Here is a 16,118-nt window from a genome sequence, read left to right as displayed (position 1 = left end):
CATCGGCCGGCCGGTGGTGAGGCGGGGCCCGAGCCCCGGCTGGACCATCCCAGGTGGGAGCCCAGGTGCCGCTGGGAAGATGGTCACGGATGCCGCCACCGAGGACCGCATGTCTGTGCCCACAGGCCTCCTGCTCCTACAGCGAGCTCGTCGCTGCCCGTCTGGCCTCCCCTTCCCCGGTCAACATAGCAGGTAAACCTTGAAGTTTCCCCACCTTCACTACCTCTAGGAGGAAAAATTCCTGGTATTTAAAACTGAATGGACAAAGAAACGTTTTTCACTCAAGCTTATTTTTAAAAATGAATCTCAGACGAGCACGGGCGAGAGCAGCTGTGGATGACGCGCTCCGTCCCGCTTCCGCGTGGCCTTCCTCCAGAGGCGGGTCGTGGCCCCTTTGTCCCCCGTCAGTCACCAGGACGCCCTCTGCTCCCTTCTCGGGCACCGCCCGGCTTCCCTCTGGGGAAGGGGCTCGGGCACGACCATGCGGGTGGGGAGTGGCAGGAAGGCTCTTCAGGACCATGGGAAGGCACTGTTTTTGACTGACAATTTAGAATTACCGAGCCTTCCAGATAAAGCTTACTTCAAAACAAACAAACAAACAAACAAAAAACCAGCACAAGTTAAATGTAACTGCATTTCTTGTCATGGTTAATTATTTCTCCCTGTTTCCTGCTTACCAATTGACTATTTGCCATCAAACCCTAAATTAGTTCTGATTATTTGGATGAGCGATAACAGAATTTCCATTGTTCCTAATACCAAACCAATCGTGGCCTTTTCAGAACCTCATTTGGAGTGGGCACTCGGTAAAGTTTTGCCAAATTGATTTAAATTGAATTCCCTTTAATTGCACTCAGCTGATAGTGTTTTAGGACACACACACAAGACGCACGCAATTAACGCGCTCTGAGACATCCCTCCATTTAGCAGATGTTCTCAGACGCTCCCGGAAAGTCTCCTGAGCGGGACACAGGCTCGCCCTGGCCCACCGTCGGGCAGCCTTCATCCCAACCCTCCATTTCTGAGGCCAGCCCCTTCTTCTGTGTTTGGTGACGCTCCTCACAGAATCCAGCACAGAGCTTTGGCCCACAGGCTAGCGACTCCACCAGCCCCGGGTGATGAGCTCAGAATGGCCTAAAGATTCACATCCGGAGCCTGCATCTTGAACTCTCCCTCGAGGTCACAGAGGTTAGTCAATGATTGGGCTTGAAGACTGATGGTGCGTCCCTCCCTCCAAGTGACCGACTCACGTGACATTTGAACCACCTCCAGTGCTGGATGGAGATGCGGCCTGGACTCGCCGGGCCCCGAGGTCGTCTGGGTTCGGGGTGTCTGGGCCACCTCATGAGGCTACAAGGAGGCCCCAAGCCAGCTCCTCCCCTTTCTGCCTCTCGCCAGCCTGACTTGCCCAGCCTTGCCTTTGTACTCGATTTTCATAGAAATGTCTTTTTTGAGACTGGGCACAGCTGTTTTCCCTTCTCTCCCAGACCTCCCTAAATAGCTCTGTGGATCCAAGGGGCTTTGCAGCTTGGAGGGTGCCCGAGGGTTACCACGAACACAGGATCATCAGACGTTGCCAAATAGTCCACTCGATCCGGCATTAACCTCCAACTGCGCACCAGTATGGAGCAGGCTCTGAAGGGGAGGAGGGCTGCAGGGAGGCGGGGCAGTGGTGGGAGAGCGCAGGAAGGGGTGCAGGGAGGCGGGGCAGGGGCAGCAGTGGTGGGGGGGCTCAGGAGGGGTGCAAGGAGGCGGGCAGGGGCAGCAGTGGAGGGGGGGCTCAGGCAGGGGTGCAGGGAGGCGGGGCAGGGGCAGCAGTGATGGGGGAGCTCGGGCAGGGGTGCAGGGAGGCGGGGCAGGGGCAGCAGTGGTGGGAGAGTGCAGGAAGGGGTGCAGGGAAGTGGAGCAGGGGCAGCAGTGGTGGGGGAGCTTGATCAAGCAGGGGTGCAGGGAGGCGGGGCAGGGGCAGCAGTGGTGGGAGAGCGCAGGAAGGGGTGCAGGGAAGTGGAGCAGGGGCAGCAGTGGTGGGGGAGCTTGATCAAGCAGGGGTGCAGGGAGGCGGGGCAGGGGCAGCAGTGGGGGGGGGGCTCGGGCAGGGGTGCAGGGAGGCGGGGCAGGGGCAGCAGTGGTGGGGGGGGCTCGGGCAGGGGTGCAGGGAGGCGGGGCAGGGGCAGCAGGGGGGGGGGGGGCTCGGGCAGGGGTGCAGGGAGGCGGGGCAGGGGCAGCAGTGGGGGGGGAGCTCGGGCAGGGTTGCAAGGAGGCGGGGCAGGGGCAGCAGTGGTGGGGGGGCTCAGGAGGGGTGCAATGAGGCGGGCAGGGGCAGCAGTGGTGGGGGGGCTCAGGAGGGGTGCAAGGAGGCGGGCAGGGGCAGCAGTGGTGGGGGAGCTCAAGCAGGGGTGCAGGGAGGCGGGGCAGGGGCAGCAGTGGTGGGGGGGCTCAGGAGGGGTGCAGGGAGGTGGGCAGGGGCCGCAGTGGAGGGGGAGCTCAGGCAGGGGTGCAGAGAGGTAGGGCAGGGGCAGCAGTGGAGGGGGAGCTCAGGCAGGGGTGCAGGGAGGCAGGAAGAGATTGACCACGTGTAGGTGAGGTTTGCACTAAAACCCACTGATGGCCGCAAGATGATCTCCCTGCAGGGAGTCAGTGCTCCCAGACGCCTTGGATTTACGAAGGCGTATTTCTCCCTCTAGGTCTGACTTGAGACACTGCCTTTGCTGTTGGTTGACCTGCTTGTCGGGCTGTAGGTGTGCACAGCGTCTTCTCCCTGTAGGAAATAGCCAAGCCAGGGGTGAAACCGGGAACAGAGGGAACATTCTTGAAGGTCTTTTATGCGCAGGCGTTTTCACACTCTGCTCCAGTGTCCGGAGCGTCCAACTGCAGAGGGACGAGCACGGTCAGATGTCGTAATGGCCAAAGATCGTGGTCAGCGGACAGCAAATCCGGGATTTGCGGGATTTACGGACCCATGTATTAAAATTTTTTAAATAATTTTTTGAGATGAAATTCATAAGCACACATCCACAATGCTGTGTAAACCACCACCTCTGTCTGATTCCAGAACATTCCCATCATCTTGGAGGAAACCCCATGACTTTTCTCCCTCTCAACTCCCCCAGCCCCAGAAACCACTAATCTATCTTTCTGAGGAGTTGCCTGGACATTTCTTGTAAATGGAATCACACCCCGTGTGCTTTTTTGTGGCTGGCTTCCCTCCCTGAGCATCGTGTTTTCACGGTAGGACTCTGTCGTCATGTGTGACGGTGCCCTGCCCCCCCATGTGGACGAGTAGTGCTGCCTCGTGTGGACGAGCCACATTTCACTCATCCGCCCATCGTGGCGAGCCCTTGGGTTGTGTCTCCAACATCTCCGGCTGCCATCACAAATGGTTCAAACAACACACATGCGTTTCTCACAGTGTGGAGGCCGTCTGTGGTGGAGGTCCTGGCAGAATTGATTGTTGGTGGCTCTCTTACTGTCCGGCAGGCAGAGGCCTTCTCTTCCTGGGCACGTGGAGAGAGAAGGAGACCTCGCTCCTCCTCTTACAGGCACTGAGGTCCTCACGAGGTCTTGCCGTCAGGGCCTCAGATTCGCCCCATCACATCCCAAAGACCCTGCCTCCAAACACAGTCACGCTGGGAGCTGAGGCTTCAGCGTCTGAATCCAAGGGGACATAAATATCCAGTTCACAACATTCCACCGCTGCCCCCCAGATTCACGGCCTTTTTTCCAAACACGTTCACTCCAGCCCAGCAGTCCAAAGCCTGAGCTCCTTCTAGCATCCAACTCCAAGGTCTTGTCTGAACACCATCCATGTCAGCCGTGGGTAACGCTGGGGGCAGGTTCATCCTGAGGCCAACTCCTCTCCAGCAGTGACCCTGTGAAGCCAGCATGTTACATGTGTCCAAAATACAGTGGCGGGACACACATGGGGTACACGCTGCCATTCCAGAAGGGGAAAAGGGCCGCTGGGTCCCAAGCAAGTGCAAACCTGGGAAGGAAAACTCTGTTAGATCCGAAAGCCTGTGAGTGAGACTCTGTGGCTCCAGCGCTGCCCCCGCGGCTCGTCTGAGGGGTTGAGTCCCCAGGGCTGCAAGTGGCCACTGCCTAACCGGAATGAGACAACGCCCCCACCCACTGAAATGGGGAGGGAGCCCTGTGATCTGGAATGCATCCTCGGAGCCTCTCTCCCCCGTCTTAAAGAAGAGTGTGTGCTCACAGCCGAATGGCCTCACCCAGAAGCTCCAAGAAGTCCTTTGAGTCACCCCATCTCTGTCCGTCACTTCACGTTGCCAGTTCCTGCTGGTGAAGCTGATTCAGTCCATCTGGCATTTCCTTGACCTTGAGGCTACAGGGGTAATGGCCAGTCACTACACAGTACTCGAAGGGTTACAGGAACGGGTCCACACACAAGGTGATTCTCTGGTGACTGAAGATGGGCGGGCCTCAGTGCACTGGGCAGCCTGCAAGGAGAGGTTCGATGAGTAACTTGCACTAGGCATTCAGTATTTATTCAGCAGTTCTATGGAATATGTGCAGTGTAGAGACACACATATAAATGTATATGCACACGTGTCTATCCACATATATCCGCACATACACATGCAACACATACACACATGTATACTAGTGCATATACACACATACATGCATGCATACACATACATATATATGCACATGTGTCTATCCACATATATCCACACATATATACAACACATACACATGTATACATGTGTACATTTGTGCATATACATGCAAGCATACATGTACACATGTGTGTATATGCACACATGTATACACCTGTGTCCATACATACACACGTGCATGCACATGCATGCACACATGTGTGCGCGCATGTGTCTATCCCCATATATCCACACATACACATAAAACACATACACCAGTGTATACTCGTGCATATACATACACATATACATGCGCACATACACATGCAACATACACACACACATACTAGTGCATATACACACATACGTTGCACACATACACATACATATATGTATATGCACGTGTCTATCCACATATATCCACACATACACATGCGACACATACACGTATGTATACACATATACATTTGTGCATATGCATACAAGCACACATGTACACATATGTGTATATGCACACATGTATACACATGTTCCACACATGTGCACATGTATTCACACATGCACACATGCATGTGCACGCATGTGTCTATCCCCATATATCCACATATACACATACACACATGTATACACACGTATACTCGTGTGTACACATACACATATGCATGCACACATACATATATGAATGTGCGTGCATTTACACACATATATGCATATGTGGATGTACACACGTGTGCACACCCACATGTCCATCCACATGTATACACGTGTGCACATACAACACCTACACACATGCATACACATACACGTGCATGTACAAGCACATGCATGCACACTGATATACACACATATACACTCACACATATGCATGTGCAAGCACACATATGTACACACACCCACATAACATGCATGCATGCATGCACACAGACATATACGTGGAGAGACAGGAAGACGTTTATGCATGTACTCTATCATGTCGCTGCTAACTGCTGGGTGCCAACTCTCGGCCCTTCTGCCAGGTCTCTGGATGGGAGGGCCGAAATCCCACTGGAGCTCAGGCCTGATGGCTGTCTGTGGGTTTTCTCAGAAATTGTGGCAGGTCCGGAAGGAAGTGAGTAGTAAAAGAGCTGATGCAGAACCCAGAACTAAGCTAAACTCACACAAATGACTCACTGCTTAAACAACCCACTTTACTGAGTGTAACTCACATACAAGGAGATTCAGAAGTTTCACTGAAGCATTGGAAGAGTTTCAGGACATGCAACCACACGGCAAAGGAATCAGCTCCACAACCAATACACGGAACATTTCTGTCACCCCGTCTCCTTCCGCCCTCTGCAGTTAATTCCCTCCCCGACCGAGGGCACCTGCTTCTCCGGTAAATGTGACACAAATGGAGTCAAACAGGAAGGGGTCCTTTGTGTCTAGAATAACGTTTTCAGGATGTGTTAATAGTGTTGCATGTATCAGTTCATTCCTTCATTTCTTTCTTGTGTTTTTAAAAATTTTTTAATGTTTATTTTTGAGAGAGAGAAACACAGAGTGTGAGTGGGGGGAAGAGCAGAGAGAGAGACAGAGAATCCGAAGCAGGTTCCAGGCTCCGAGCTGTCAGCACAGAGCCCGACGCGGGGCTCGAACTCACAAATCTTGAGATTGTGACCTGAGCCAAAGTCAGACGCTTAACTGAGTGAGCCATCCAGGGGCCCCCATTTCTTTCCTGTTTTGTCCTGTGTTTTGCTGAGTAGTACTCCCTTCACTGAATATACCGCATGTGATGATCCATTCACTGTGAACATTTGAGTACAAGACACGCGTGAACATACGTTTTCACTTGCTTCCTGTAAATATGTGGGAGTGAGATTGCTGGGTTGGGCATGCATGCCTAACGTTACAAAAAACTGCTAGTGTTTTCCAAAGTGTCTGCGTCTTGGTATAGATGCACCTTTTGCATTTTCATCAGCAATATATGAAAATTCTATTGTCATATCTCTTTTTAAATTGCCTTTTCCTAGTGAACATGGAATCTCATGGCTCGAATTTGAATTTTCCTAACCACTAATGATGTTAAGCATGTTTTCATATGCTTATGTCTATTGATCTACTTAGGTGAAGTTTCTATTAAAATCTTTCGGGGCGCCTGGGTGGCGCAGTCGGTTAAGCGTCCGACTTCAGCCAGGTCACGATCTCGCGGTCCGTGAGTTCGAGCCCCGCGTCAGGCTCTGGGCTGATGGCTCGGAGCCTGGAGCCTGTTTCCGATTCTGTGTCTCCCTCTCTCTCTGCCCCTCCCCCGTTCATGCTCTGTCTCTCTCTGTCCCAAAAATAAATAAAAAACGTTGAAAAAAAAATTAAAAAAAAAAATCTTTCACTCATTTTTATAAAATCAGTAAAAAGGCTGTTTATCTTATTAGTAAGTAGTAAGAGCTCTTTACGTGTTATGGATAAAATTCTTATTTTTTGAGATACGTATCTTTCAAATATTTTCTACCAACTTACAGCTTCTTTTTCTCTTATTTTCTTGACGTTGTCTTTCAGAGAGCAGTAGTTTTTAATTTTGATGAACCCGAATTTATCCATCTTTTCTTTTACGGATCATGCTTTTGCTGGCGTATATGAGAAATCTGGGTCTAAGCCTAGGTCACAACGATTGTTTTCTGTTTTCTTCTAGAAGTTTTGTACATTTAGTTCCTGCATTTAAGTTCTTCACATATTTTGAATTGACTTTTCTATACGGTGTGAGGTAAAGGTCTCAGTTTGTTTGTGTGCATGTGGCCACCCAGTTACCCCAGATCCGTTTGTCCCTAACACTATCCTTCCTCATTGGATTGGGTTGGCATCTTTGTCTAAATTCAATGAACCATAGACGTAAGGGTCATTTGTGGACTTTTTATTCTGCTCCGTTGGCTTATGCCAGTAAGTACCATGCCAGCACCATGCCGTCTTGTTTCAATAGCTTTACAGAACATTTTGAAACCAGGTAGTGTAAAAACCCTTTTTCAACAATCATTCTACTTTCCTAGGCTTCCATTTAAATTTTGGCGTCTTGTTTTGGGTCTTATTTTTCTATGCAATCGGAAAAGGTTTGACTTTTGTCTGATGTGCCTGTGTCGCTCCACCTTAACATAACTATCACTATGGTTAGGTTTAAATCTGCCGTGTGTTCCAACTGTTTTTTGCCCTTTTTTCTTTCTGCCTCTTCTTTAGCTGAGACTTTATTAAAAATAATCATTCCTTTTTTATCCACTGTTTTCTTATTAGGTATACATTTTCGTTTTACTTTTTGGTGGTGGCTCTAAGGCTTATGACATGAATCTTTAATGTATCCCAGTCTGCTTTCCAAAGAGAACAAAACTCTTCATGTTAGGAGTTAGAAACTCACAAGAGCGTTCTTCCCTCTTACACCTCCTGCCCTTCGTGCTACTGTTTTCTTATGCTATATCTCCATAAATTCTGTAAATGCCGCAATACAGTTATCATTGCTTTAAGCAGTCAATTATCTTTTAAATCTTATCTATAACTTATTTTCGTTGACTCTGTTAAAGGTAGAACCACCGCAATCATATTAATACCAATGACCTTTTTAAAAAGAGTAACACTGAGAGGGATACCTTTCCTATCTACCCCCATGTCTGCTATTTCTGGAATCCTTTGCAAAGACCCAAGACCCCAGCTGGCATCATGCTCCTTCTGACCAAAGCACTTCCATTAACACTCAGGGGGGCACAGGTCTGTGGAGTTTTCTCAGCTTTGATTTTTCTGAAAAAAATTCTTTATTTCACTTATTCTTCTGGAAGGCTTTTTGCTTTTTGTTTTTGGATAAAGATTTATAGTTAAACGGCCTCTGCCTGCCCTGCCCTCATTCTTCAAGACGTGCCCGTCCTGCTCTCCAGCCGCCATTCCCAGCGATCCGATGGTGATGTGCTTTGCTGTGGTCTTCTTCTCTTGGAGTCTACCTGGAGTTTGTTGAATGATTTGGATCTGTAAGTTTTTGTTTGCATTGTATTTGGGAAATTTACGGCATTATTTCTTCAAATTCTCTGTCTCTCTTCGTCTTTACACACACCCCTCCTATTGGCTTCTCTGACCACAGGGTGCAATTTAGGTCCTTCCTACTTTTTCATTCCTTAAAGTTGAGTTAATATTGAACTAATTTTAAATTTAATTAAAAGTGTGAATTTAAAGTGTAAAGTAAATTACATTGTACACCTGAAACTAATATAATTTTATATGCTAATTCCATCTCAAAAATGTATGTTGAGTAATTTAAGTTTTACTTTCAAACTGAAAAAGAGTTTTAAAAATTGTGTAGCATTTTAAGTAGCAGGATAGTATGTTTGCACTAGGGTTGATGGTCCTAAATTGATGTGTAGGACGTTTGTGACTATCCTTTGAGAAAAGTGGAGGGTCAGGACAGTTGAGCAAATTCTAGACCAAACCGGTTAGATCACCAGACAGTAAAGTACAGTAAAACCTTGGCTTGCAAACATCACTCGTCCTGAAAACATGCTTGTGACCCAAAGCACTTTTGCCTGTCAAAGTGAATTTCCCCGTAAGAAATAAGGGAAACTCAGATGATTTGTTCCACAACCCAAAAATATTTGGATAAAAATGATTATACTGTAATATAATACAAAAGAATAAGAAAATACAAAATATAAAGAAAAACAAGTGAACCTGCACTTCCCTTTGAAAACCTTTGTGGCTGGTGCGAGGGAGACAAGAGAGAGGAGGGTTACTGCGTAGGACGACTCTCACTATCACTCACGGAATCACTGCCGTCTGTTGGCTCAAAGGAATCTTTTTCTTTTCCCACAACTTTAACAAGGAACCTATCGGGTGACGTTTGCTTTTGCCTCCTTTTGAGGATTTCGCAGAAATGTGACATTGCATCGTCGTTAAACAGATCCATCACTCTCACTGCTACAGCCGTATTCGGGTGGTGCTTTTCTACAATATTTTGCACCGTTTCCCACATTTTACACATCTCCCTGACCTCATTTGAAGTGAGGGATTCCCCCGCCCTTTTCTCCTCCTCCTCTGCAGACGAGACGCAGACGTAGACGTCTTGTAAACTCTTGCAATTTCGGCCGCTCGCATACCTCGTTCGTACTTCTCGGTGATTTCCGTCTCAACTTCCACAGTAAGCATCTCCTTCCCACCGCCTCTCTTTTCCACGTTTTTCTGCATGGGGGCCGCTGTATACGCTCACACGGATGTTGACTCAGTACAGTATGAATAAACTCTCGTCATCTACGGTATTTAATGTAAGCGGCAACAAGGCAGCAGAGGAAAGGGTGTGTGTCTGCGGGAAGCCTGACGCGGAATGAGGCAAAGTGCTCCTAAGCTCACTCTTGTCCGGAAAAGCAAAGGACTGTTCACAGGTGCCTCGAAGTGACAAAAAACACACTAGTGCCAGTTGCGGGCACCTTCCCACGTTCCGAAAAATCACCGATTTCTGCCAGACCCGGTGGCCTGAGACCGAGCGTCCGAGTGTGGGGGACGATCACCCACCGTCCCGCAGCGAGAGAAGAGACGGAAGCACCATCGGCTCAGCTGTGATCACGTGATGTTTGGCGTCAGGTACGACTCGTATTGCAAGACATCGCTCGTTTATCAGGTTAGGTTTACCAGGAACGTTCGCTTGTCTTGTGGAACGCTCGCGCGAGTGTCACTCGCAAGCTGAGGTTTTACTGCACCTGGACCTCTAGCTACTTTCTTCTCCCGGTTTAACGTCTTAATGCATCCAGGGCACAGCAGTTCCTGACCTCTGACACCTGTTTTGGGGACCCTCAGTAGTCCAGCCGGGGCACCGAGGTCCCACGGATCAGCACTTGGGAGGCACCTTCCAGAGACTGCAGTTGCGAGGTTATGAGAGCGACACTCCCCAACACAGCTCAGGACCCCGGCTCGCTGAGCGTTGGTCTCCAACACGGTAGCAACCAGGAAGCCCAGACTTCCTGCCTTGAGTGTCCCTCCTCTGTGCCGTCCCCGCAGCGCCCTCCCTGTGCTGTCGGCGAGCCAAGGCCATTCCAGAGAAAGCTTGCCGCGCGCACCCCAGCCGTAACTCACCTTCCCCCCGCCCCGTTCCCAGCCCCGTCCCAGCCCCTGCTCTGCCCTCTAGAGGCACAGGGCGCCGACCTCTATGAGGCCCTTCTTGTCATCACACACTGTGATTTGCAGACTCACCGGCTTTCTTTTCTTGGTGCGATCGCCCTACAGGAGGCTGGCTGGCAAGGTCACACCCGATGGCCTCCACCCAGTGCCTGCATCTTCTGTGGTCTCAGCCCTGCCTCCCCCACTCTTTTTTTCCCTTTGGCTTTCTCTTGGGAAAACAAATCAGGTAGACGGGTCTGGAGAAGACATCCCCAGCTGGGTGTCTCGTGGCAGGCTGTCCCCCGGAGCCACCTCACGCCCTGTGGCCACCACCCTGAAAGCTGCCGTGAGTGGAGGTAACCACGGCCAAACTCCACACAACAGTGAGTGGACCCCGCGGGGAAGGCAGCGCTGGGGGGAGCGACCGCAAGCCAGCCTGGCCCAGACTTCTGTGCGCCACTCAGGACCACCGTGCATGACCTTCCACGTGACCTCACACGACCGTCAAACGCAGTCTGGCTGCCTCAGCATCCGGAGACTTCCAGGGCCTCGGCAAAGGGATTGCACCGGTGTCTTAGAGGCCACTGACAGACGTCTGTGTACGTCTTTATTATGGGGAAGAACAAAGGGATTCCCATTTCCTGGAAACTACACGAGAGAGAAAACATACAGGGCCCTCTGTGCAGTTGAGCATGAATAATTTAAAGATGTGTCATGAAGGCGATCTCACCCTTGCTCCAGAGGACCGCCATCCCGGGGACGGGCCGTTCGGCCACCTTCACCGAGACGCCAGGATAAGCCCAGCGCCGTTAGTCTCAAGTGTGAGAAGCAAGGCCACAAGAAAACCCTCGAACGGGTCTCGCTCATGACTCCCGTGTTCCTTCTACCCACACTGGCTATGGGAGACCCCGGAGGGAGACATAAATGCCAGCAGCCCAAGAATCAGCAAGTGCCCCCAGCAGCTCACATCCTGGGGAGGCCGGGAGGGCAGAGCCCAGCGTGGCGGGGCACCCTCGCTCCCAGGCTCACAGCGGCCACGACCAAGGACCCCAGATTCCTTCCTCTGTGCTGGGAGCGCTACGGGGACAGCGGGCATCCGGGGGAGGTTCCCTCCTCAGACCCCCAGGTCGTCCCCCAGGGAGGGGGGGTGGGGGTGCCCCGCAGAGACTCGTGCCCAGCCCAGGAGGGCATCCGTAGTGGTGATGCGGACAGGCCGCTGCGGGTCCCGCCGGATCTGGGCCGCCCGCCGGACCACGACAGGTGCCGTAGCCACTGGGGCTCGGAGCAAAGAGCCACAGCCGCCGGGACGGCCCAGAGCGGCTTGTGGGGCACGAGCAGGGGAGCCACCCAACACCCATGGGAGGGTCCCGGCCCACAGGATGGGGAGAATCAGGAGGCTCCCAGGCAGGGCTCCACCGGGTTAGCAGGTCAGTCACCCAGAGAGCAAGTGAAGTTGAGGGCAGCGAAGCCTGCACCTTCCCGATTTCCAGGGTGGGGAGGGTCACCGTGCAGGGGACGACGATGCCATGCCCTCCGCCAGAACCTCCCGGCCCCCCCGGCAGACCCCCCAGTGTGTGCGTGCCCGTCCCCCCTGCTCTCTTCTTTCATCCCCATGTACCAGGCCCGACATCCTCCTTACGTTGCTTCTGTAATGTCTCTGTCCCCCATGAGGCTGTCCGCTTCCCAGGGGGCCGGCTGACCGGCCCACTGCCCGAGTCCCTGGAGCTGCACCTACCATGAGAAAGCACTCGGTAACCTGTGGGGACTGAAAGGAAGGTGACCCCTTCCCTGGGGAGGCCGGCACCTCCCAGCCACTCTGCCTGCCCGCACCAGCCGCCCGAACCTCAGACACACCTGCCTGCTCTTGTACACACGTCCGCAGGGGCAGGGCTCCCGTGACGCCCCACCCATCAGCACCCACGTCGCGTCCTCCGAGAGGACATCTAGGCCACCGACTCCAACAGTGGCTGCCACCCACTGGTAAGTCGTGCAATGAATTGAGCAGTTGGGACCAGTGGACATTCGGTTTTATCTTGTGTTTTTATGAAATAAAACAGGGGAGAACACGCCAGAACGTGCCCCCCTGGTCGGGGCCGGTGTCGTTCCGTGAAGCTCTGGGCTCTTCGCACATGTGTCTGCGCCCTGGGTCCGTGTCATGCTTGTGTCCGTGGCCCCAGGCCTGCTTGCCGATCCCCGCCCACCCCTTCTGCCCCCCGGTGCACACTTCTCGGGGCTCGCCTTTCTTTCCTCGCGGCCCCCCCCCCAAGCTCCGAGAGCAGCCCGCTTCCACACGGGCTCCCGGGACCCGGGGCCCCGCCTGCAGGATGGGTGCACCCAGCAGCACAGCCACCACGCACCCCTGTGCAGGGAGAGGCACCCGCACTGGGCGCTACAGCAAGCCTGAGAGAGACGTCTCTCTGTGTCGCCCAAGAGGCCGGGTGGACGTCCACCCCCCCAGGGCACGGACTAGAAACACCAGCAAGCGCCCGCCACAGCCACGCCCGGGGAACTGCCCATGGGAACTGCCCACGAGGGAACTGTCCATGGGGAGCCGCCCACGGGGGAGCCGCCCACAGGGAACTGTCCACGGGGGCGGGTCCGGCCTGTCTCCCTGTCTCCCCAAGAGCCTCACTTCTGCCTGGTTCCCGCTTGTTCACCACATTTCCCTATTTTCTGCACCTGCACTTGTGACATGATGTTCTCTGGTCCTGGGAGGCTCTTCCACACCCTACAGATGTGACAGACATCCCCGGATCCCCTACAGTGGTGGGGACACAGTGCCATGAGATCGAAAAGCCAGATAGAATTGACCCCATGACCCTGCTGTCCCCTCCTCTCTGGGCACCCACCCAGAGCCCTCAGCCTCCCAGATGCCTGCACCGGTGTCTCCCCGGAGGGCAGTGTTTGTGAGACAGAGCTGGGCGCTTCCTAGCTGCACCCCCCCACTCTGGGGGCCAGCGCTTGGCAAGAGCGGGATAATGAGAATTCACTCACCGGAAGGCTGGAGGCCTACGTCTCCACAGCACACACATCGTCAGAGGAGCCGTCAGGAGATGGGGTCGGGGAGGCCAGGGGAGGCCAGAGCAGGTGCTCCCCGAGACCCCGGACCCACTCAAGACCCGGGGCTGGTGATGGGGCCAGAGCAGGGAAGGGGCTTCCTTGGCAAAGCCTTCGGTTCTGGAGGTGACGGTGACATAGTAGAGGGAGGAAGGCCCACTCTTGCTGGCCCCGAAGAACCCTCGGAAAACGGCCCCGGGGCCGTGGCCGGCAAGGGAAGAGGCTGTGCCTTCCTCATTACAGCCTCATTTCCTGCTTTCTTGAGGTGAGCCTGCTCCCCAGACGCCCAGGGGAGGGGCCGGGACCCAGAGCAGAAGCTCCCAGGGGAGAGCGCTTGGGGCCCAGAAGAGGGGCTGCTGGGGGCCGGCCAGGCCCGGGGTGCACGGCGCCCCCCTCACAAATGGGGTCGGACCCCACGGACTCCGTTGGACCAGGCACACGTCCTGCCTTCGTGGAGAGACACACGTGCATCAGGCCTCACGGGGCCACCCCCAGCGCTCACCCACTCAGTCCCAGAACCGCTGAAGATGGCCCCACCGCCCTCCTCCCTCTGCAGAGGAGACTCTGCGCTCAGAGAAGGCAGGGCACTTGCCCGTCACGCCAGAAGCGGGGAGCTGAGGCCAGCCCAGAGCACATCTCTGCTGTCCCCTCCGGCCTCGAGCGCCGAGAGCACGTGGCTGGGGCGGCCGGCTCGGCCACCACCTCCCCATACCAGAGACCCGGCCGGGGTGGGGCTGTGTCAGCCAGGACGCTTGCCCGGGCCGTGGACGAGTAAGTGACCAGATAAAAATAAATGTGTCTGATGCCCCTGGATGTCACCCGCGTGCCCCTGAGTAACCCTGCACCCCGGATGGGACCCAGAGAAGATACGGGAAGGAGGGGCCAGAGGTGCTGGAAGAGACCCCCGTGTGTGACGCCCAAAGGCCCTCTCAGGGTCGGCCCGGTGCGGATTGGGAAGGTTTTTGCTTCCATGTGACCGGGGGGTGCGGGGGGGCCGCCCTGCCTCCCTCGGCTGCTCCTCATCACCTCGTCCCTCCTCTGGAGGCCCCCTTTCCACCGCTCGCTGCCCCTCGGAGCCTGGGGATGGGGTTGGCGCTCAGGGAAGTGCCTGGCTCCATGTACCGCGAATGTGCACCCGGAGACCCTGGAGGAGAGGCCTCGGCTCCCGGCGCCCCCAGAAGGAAGCAGGGTCTGTGCTGCACGGAGCTCGGCCCCCTCGGCGGGCTGGCGGCCCCCCTCCCCGCCCCCAGCGGAGCCCACAGCCCGGAGCCCCTGCCAGGAAGAGTGGGGTCCGCGCCGGCGTTTGGTGAGCGGGGCACGAGTGAGGACAGTTGCAGATGAGGAAACAGACCTGTGCCCAGAGCCACGGCACCTGCCCCGGGCCCCAGGCCTCCAAACCCGGCACGGCCTCACCGCCTGGCGCCTCTCCTGTTCCCTCATGCTGGAGGCCCAGCTCCCTTCCTTGTCTCTGCTCCCTGCCCTCTGTGCACCGGCCTCGCTGGTCAGCGCCCGCTTGCCGTGCAGGTGGACACCTCCAGCTTCCTAGGCTCAGAACGCCCCATTTACTCGCGTTTTTCGGCTGTGGATTGTCTGCCCACGACCCTCCTGCACCCGTCCCCACGTGTGCTACGCAGCCCAGCTGCTGGAGACACGTCCCTGGACTTCCAGGGTGCTCCTGCAGGGTGTTCCTGCGATGCGGCCACGCTCAGCCTGCCCAGGCCCTGCGCCCGGTTCCGCCCCCGTCCCGCCCACTTTCCTCTCCACTAGGTAGTCGTCACACATCCACGGGCCGCAAGGTCAGGGAAGGGGCAGAATGAGCAGGGCCAGGACCCAGGCTTGGGGTCGAGGGGCGGCCCGAAGAACACGCTACACTCTCCGTAGATGCTCCCCAAAGTCACGATCAAGTCCACGGGGACACGGTGCACAGTATTGACAGCTCCTGCCAGACGCTTCTTAACGCGTCCCCCGCTCCGCCGCTAACTCGTTAGACCAGTGCTCACACGGAAAGCAGGCCTGCAAACCAGAGTCAGGGTCAGCCTCCAGCCTGTGCCCGAGCCCCCCAGTCGCAGGTCTGCTCGGTCCCAGCTTCCTGGAGCCTGGGCCTGGCCGGTCACTGGCCGGCGGGAAGTCTCGCATCCTGCCCTCCCTCCCCGCCCTGGAAACTCATCTGCTCGGGGGGCCAGTCGGTGGAGATGCCAGCGGGGCCTCCCAGCCCGGCGGGGAGGCGGTGCGGAGGGTGGGACCCAGAGGCCGGAGGCTCTCGGCATCCAAGCCGCGGTGCACCTCCTCCTTTCCCGCTCGCACGGGGTCAGACAGCCCTGCTGGGCCCAGACCACGGCCTGCGTCTCAGCCTCGCGG

At 54.9% G+C, this 16,118-nt stretch overlaps 1 long non-coding RNA gene across 2 annotated transcripts; it reads right to left on the bottom strand.

Moving 5' to 3' along the window:
- Window positions 1-279: 279 nt before the first annotated feature.
- Window positions 280-14,009, bottom strand: LOC115514682. Of its 2 annotated transcripts, XR_003969069.2 has the most exons (5): window positions 13,698-14,009; window positions 12,343-12,434; window positions 4,227-4,454; window positions 2,603-3,982; window positions 280-1,651 (listed from the first exon to the last, which is right to left on the bottom strand). It is a non-coding gene; the product is annotated as an uncharacterized LOC115514682 (long non-coding RNA). The 2 variants fall into 2 exon arrangements; XR_003969068.2 differs by lacking the exon at window positions 12,343-12,434.
- Window positions 14,010-16,118: the final 2,109 nt, after the last annotated feature.

This window comes from Lynx canadensis, chromosome B2, assembly GCF_007474595.2.
Source record: "Lynx canadensis isolate LIC74 chromosome B2, mLynCan4.pri.v2, whole genome shotgun sequence".
Taxonomy (NCBI): domain Eukaryota; kingdom Metazoa; phylum Chordata; class Mammalia; order Carnivora; family Felidae; genus Lynx; species Lynx canadensis.
This window is presented reverse-complemented; position numbering and strand designations above follow the sequence as displayed.